This window comes from Danio rerio, chromosome 16, assembly GCF_049306965.1.
Source record: "Danio rerio strain Tuebingen ecotype United States chromosome 16, GRCz12tu, whole genome shotgun sequence".
NCBI classification, from domain to species: Eukaryota; Metazoa; Chordata; class Actinopteri; order Cypriniformes; family Danionidae; genus Danio; species Danio rerio.
In genome coordinates, this window is record NC_133191.1 from 9,387,782 (window position 1) to 9,394,507 (window position 6,726).

Consider the following 6,726-nt stretch of genomic DNA (forward strand, 5'->3'; position numbering starts at 1 on the left):
TACACAGTAATGTTGGTGTACAGCTGCTTTAGAAAAGTTAACAGTCCAATGTCAGACATGATGAAAACTGGCCATGAGAGTCAGTCGACTGTGTTCTCGAAGGCAGATATCTATAAAATCTATTAATCGGATTCATATTAAAACTATAATGCTACAATTAACTAAAAGTTAATTTCCCTAGAGTGCATATGTTTGGACTGACAAGCTTTATTCTGCTCTCACCACAAGGGAACATGTACAGTTTTGTGTGCTGTGTTTGGTACAAGTATAATGTATGCAAAGAAGATTGTTAAACGGTGTGTTTAACTTTATCTTCAGGCAATCTGGGCAGACATAGAGAAAGACCACCACATCAGCTCATCTCTGCAAAATGTGCCATGATTTCTAAGACAAAAAGCCAGGTGTAAAAGAAATATATATGTTTCCAAGTTGAATGTATTACTTTACTCTTAGATGTGGTGCTTATTTTGTTTTCATTTTAGAATTTCACACAGGACAACAAGACACAAGGAATTATGGAAAAGAGTCAGTGGGACTTGAAAATGCGTTTCAAAGTAATACGACTGACCAGACTTGATGACCTTATAATGACCAACAAAAACATGCAAACTGCATTTCTGAGAGAAATTTGTGATGCTCAACGCATCACTAAAAGAAAGGTATAACAGTCTACATTATATTGTATTTAAACCAAGCAGCAACCTCCCGCTCTCCCTCAAGAAGCCAACAAAGTTAAAACAATCCAGCATTCTTCATAGACATTTGTCATTTATAATATCTTTTTTGTAAAATGCAGACATCTACAGCCTCAAAGACAATCAACAGTTCCATTCAGAAACAGACACTATCAGACAAAAATGCCAGGAGCCAAGACAAAGACGGTTTTGAGGTAAAACCATCAACAATTTTCAGTGTGCAAAAGCACCAAAATGTTTAACCTTATTGATATTTTTTTAAAGAAATGTACACAACCCATTGATTTGTTAAAGCAGCTTCACAGCAGTAATGTCGATTTCAGATGGTTGCTAGATATTTTGGACAGAGACTTGATGGAGCAAGTTGATTGAACCAGTTTACTGGATGCATTATGGAACAAGTTCAGCCTTCTTCAAATATTTAACAAATTTAATTTCTGTTATCTTCTTTGTAAAATGTAGATGTCTACTGCCCTAAAGACAACCAGCACTCCTACATATAAGCAGCTAACATCAGGTCCCAGAAACAGGAAGCCAAGACAAAGATGCTTTTGGAGATAAAACTATCAACTTTTTATGTGCAAATACGAGACAACAATGTGTGTTAACTTAATATGTATACTTAATATGGATACTCAAATGAAGTTCAAACATATCAATAATCATGCCAAATAAAAAATTTTAATGTACTTTACAGTGTGCTTCCTTAAATTATCCAAATCTAGCTTGATAGATCTTATTTACCACTGTAAAACAGTAACACGCATTTCCAAAATAAAAAGGAAAGACTTTGTAGATGTTGTAGACTTTGTCACAGTTGTAGATGGAGCAATAACTCTTAATGAATCAATGCCTATTTGTGATGTTTATCTCATAGAATGGGCAAAAGCGAAAAAGAGCACAAAGGCCAAAGTCCCATGGACGAATTTGGGGACACTATTCACCAAAGGAAGTAATTAAAGCCAACAAATTGTGAAAGAGGTACAGCTAAAACATGAACATTTAGCATTCTTCACCCATACACTTGGCTCAGCAGTGATGAAGTGGATGCAGCTTCCTTTTAAATTGCTCAGAACTTTGCTGAAATACATGGGTTTCACTCCAGTTCGCTCTACCAAGGTATTCATCGAGGGGGTGTGGTTGGGACACCACAGACATCGTTTGTACAAATAATGAATGTAAACGACAATCACTGGAGCAATCTTTTCTGCGCTCCCAACGAGATTTGCATCTATGATAGCCTGGATACAAACTTCTTAAAGAAGACAGAACAAAAATTTTCCTGGCTTATCCACCCATATGCACCTCAGTTCGTTATCAGAAAGCCTGATGTACAAATGCAGCAATTAGACAGAATTTGCGGATTATTTGCTTTGGCTTTTGCTAAAGCATTATGTGATGGAGACAAACCGGAGGAATGCCAGTTCCAGGAACGCAACAGACAAAAGCTTTACTGAGCATTGAAAACAAAACAGCTTCGACATTTACCTACCAAAAAACAAAAGCAAGAACTTGGAAAAACCTGCCTTTTTGTAGAGGTTCACTGTATCTGCAGGACCTCATACAATGAAGGGATGATAGTGAAGTGCAACCACTGCACTGTAAAAAAGATTGTTTTTTTTAACATAATTTTGCAAGTTAAAACTATAAAGTTGGTAATTTAACTTAACCTGGTAAGTTTCAGCTGTCTCAACTAGTCTGTAATAGAGTGTTTGTCAACTCAACTTAAAAACATATTCTTAACCAGCATCCTTTAAGCTGTGCCCCATACTTCCAATCCAGCAGGTGGTGGAATATGCACCATTAAGTCATTTTTGCCAACTGGCAATTAAACAGCTGAAGAAGTCAGACACATGGGACATTTTTCACCGGATTTTTTAATTGTTTAATCATCACATTTCTTAAGTAATGCTTCTTCAAATTTGTGTTAGAACTTGTAAAATGACACATATGAACTAATTGTCAATCTGTAGACGAATTACCAACCTACGTCACACAGGTCCGCGGTTGCAAAAAAAGACTGGCTGCAATAGCAAACATAACATGTTGTGCAGTAGGATGCCAAATTTGAAAGTCCAAAAATAGAAAACTTGACTTTTACTGTACCCCACACTGCTTTAATGCCAACTGCAGACGTCCTTGGCTAAAAGGGAGTTGAATGAAGCGACGATCTAAATAGAAATGCTCGACTTTGCAGTTTTCATGTTATATCAGGTAAGTTCACGCTATGCTGAATCATACATGTTATTCGTTTTTGATTGCAGCAATGATTTCAGCAAAAAAGTTAAACATGGTTAATTAAACTGCAGACACTGAATGCTAAGAATGAAACGTGAAAGTTATTAAGGTAAAGTTGGTTTTATATTGACACATTCATTCAATGACAACTTGTGACACACTCCCTATATTGTTTACCATAGCACTTTAAATATTCAGTCTGAAAAAACCTGCTAGTGTGACTTGAAAACAACATCACTGTTTTTTTGACTAAACAATGTTGTACTTTGATAGTCTTTGGTTGCTAATATGATTTCACTATTTAGAGTTTGCAAATAATACTTTTATGAAATGATATTATTAAGTAGAAAGTCGGAATGTGCAAATTTAAAACCAACTTTACCTCTATGTGTAAGTTCACATACCCCACAGGTGTAGTTCGCTGTCAGAATTCAGTAATTTTACTTGTTGATGATTACCCAGGCCTTGTATCCCGTCTTCTTTCCTTGTCTTTGGCTAGGCAGAACCTTGGTTTTTAACACTATATAGTGTTGAATCTAGTAATCATGAAACATTATTTCTTGCACATGACCACACAGAACAAAATTGTTGGCAGGCTTTAACTTCTTCTTGTACAATCCCTTGGAGCTTCAATGAGATTGTATATTTGGGGCTGGATGCTTGGCCATTTCGTCTTATCCAATATCCATTGAGAGCGTGCAATCGCAAATGGACCTGTCAGACGAACGCGTATTTGGTGTTTATTAGGGACCAAGCCAGCATGTTAAGTAAGGGGCATACAATTTTTTTTTATTATTATTATAAAAATAATTGTTTTTAATAAAGTCAAAAAAGTTTTCACAAAAGTTCAAAAGATAAATGAAACAATTAAACCAATTGAAAAAAATCTATAAACTAAACAAAAAAACAAACAAACCATGTTTAAACCAAAAACAGGACTTCTTGAAATGACAAGACAGAGCTCATTTATACAAGAGGGACTAGTCCACAATAAACAAAAAGAGGGAGACAACAACAGACAATTAACAACAACAATAAACTAAGCCAAATACCTACTTAATTATCTAAATAATATTAAAATAAATCCTAAATAAAGCAAAACTAATTATAAATCTAAAGAAACAAAGACTGCAAATCATTAATATAATGAAACTAAACAAAGCTCTCCCTCCAAGCCATTAGGTCAATGGTATAAGCAGGCGGAACCAAAAGACGGCACTTGGTGACACGTCGGCCGTTTAGTATGTCGGACCAAACCCGGAAACTCCGCCAGTCATCAGCACTGCTGCACGGTAACTTTAAAGGTCACCTATGGTGAAAAAACTACTTTTTAAAGCTGTTTGTACAGACATATGTGTAGGTATAGGGTCATATTGGGGTGATATAAACACACCCAGTCCTTTTTTCAGTTTAACTACTTTCAGACTGACCACAACTTGAAGTAGGAGTGTGGTCCCACCAAATTGATTGACAGCTGCGTATTATTAAGTTCCAGTTGTCACGTGTATAATCATATCAACAAGATAGGACGTGTACAAAAAAATGGGAATAAAAGGTCTGTTCAGTTTGCTAGGATCATTAATCATCATCAAATGTGACCAAGAAGAGTGAGTTTTACAAGTTTAAAATGTTTTAAAACAGTGCACGTGTGTAATTAATTACAGCGATTTACTTCAGCTTTACTTCATTACCGCAGGCACATATCAGAACAATAAGAAATGAATATGCTTCAATCCCGGTTTGTGCAAAAATGTATAAAATAGAATCTTATAAAAGGTATAATGAAAAATCTTATGGATGTTTTGAGCTGAAACTTTACAGACACATTCTGTAAACACAAAAGACTTGTATTAAATCTAAAAAAAGAGTTAAGCTAGGTGCCCTTTAATTCAAAGAAAACTTAATTAACAAAACATACAGTACAGATAACTAATTTTGTGTGCACTCAAAATAGTACTAGGCGTACTGTAAATAATAAAGAAAAGTAATGACAAACAGAAACAGTGTATGCGTCTTATTTAAACTAAATATGAAAGAAACTAAATGTATAAACACAATAACTCGGTTTAACTTAACCAATAAAAAAATCTTAAATGAGTGTGTGTGTGTGTGTGTGTGTGTGTGTGTAAGTAAATGTATGCATGTGTGCGTGCATGTATGCCTCACTCTTAATGTATAGTGTGTAATCAGTTAAGAGGAGCTGCAAGTTTCACTAATCAATGAATTGTCATAAAAACTAAAAGCACTACAATCATGCAAGTAATGATTTGTAGGTAAATACAATTTGGTGTACAAGTTGTGTTTGTCTTTCAGCTTTTGTAATGTGAAGAAAGAAATATCACTTTTTTTTTTTGGCATTTTTTTCATACAGCACTTAGATTCAGAAGAATAGCTGAGCAGAGGAATGACTCCTGGAAATCAGAAACTGTTGATGAACACTGGAGCAGATATCTGCTAAGCATGAGTACACTTACTAAAAAATACATTGTAATTAAGAAATTGAGATTAAATTTCACAATCTTCCAAGTTCTGGTGTCATTCCCCCCACCACCCATGAGCCTGTGTATTTGAAAGTTTTACAGTTATTTTTTTTCCTCATTTTGAGATTACTTTTACTTTACAATAACTTTGTAAAAAAATTACTTTATATGAAAAAATACTTTGTAAAGACACTTATATAAGTATATTGTGTGTAATTGCTAACATGGGAGCAAAGACCTTTAATAAAAATGTGTGATGTATTTCGTTTTCTGTTCTGTTTCTAATTGAGAAAATCTGCTAGATTAAGTTCAGTGAATTTAAAAAAATGTAAGTTAATGTATTTAAACTAAACGCTGTATAAAGTGATTAGTTACTTAAAGTAACCAATTGCCCAAAAAGCAATTGTTGACTTTACAAAAATAATGTCGTAAACCCATTGTAACTTAAATGTTAAGTTGACTTAATTTTTTATAATTATGCAAATTATACTTTTTTTAAGTTAACTAATGCCTTTTTACAGTGTCAGACTATTTAAGCATGTCTTTTTTTCAAATAATTACTGTAATTATCACAATATTACATATTTGGTGCTTCATTAAGTCTATAAAATCTACAATTATAGGCTGTATTGAAGTTTAAGAGTTTTTTTACTTGGGGGAAAAAGTTAGTATAATTTGCAAACTTATAAAAATAGTCAACTTATATAAAGTCAAACTTTTATAAAGTCTTTCTTATAAAGTCATGTGCTTAACAGTTCCAAGTTACAATTGGTTTTCATGCATTATTTTTGTAAAGTCAGCTTGTTGCTTTAAAAAAAATTGGTTTACTCCATAGACTGAAAAATATAATATATTAAATATAATGAGGTTTACTTGCTTTAAGTAACTAATCACTTTTTACTGTGTACTTTGCAAGTTTTGCTAACTTGATAATGTACTGCAAGTTAACCTATTAAAACCAAATTTTGCAAGCCCAGTTAACTTGAAATAAGTAGTTAAAATGTTTAGTTGACAGACTAAAATAATTGAAGTTAAGAAAACTTACCGAATTAAGTCAATACAACCTTAACTGAGTCAATGCATGAAGATGACTTAACTAAGTGAACAAATCATTTTTTATTGGTGTGAAACAAGTGGTACCACCCTAAATGTGTTTCTGACATAGCTCTTCCTTGTCAGTGTTTTCCGTGTTGTCTACGTTCTATGTGTCTGTTCATGTTGTGTCTGAAGGCATGGCTCAGCCTGTGTTTGTGTTCACCATGTGCTCCTACCATGTGCTCCTCTGGGGTCCGTTCTTCGTACCTCGCTTAAAT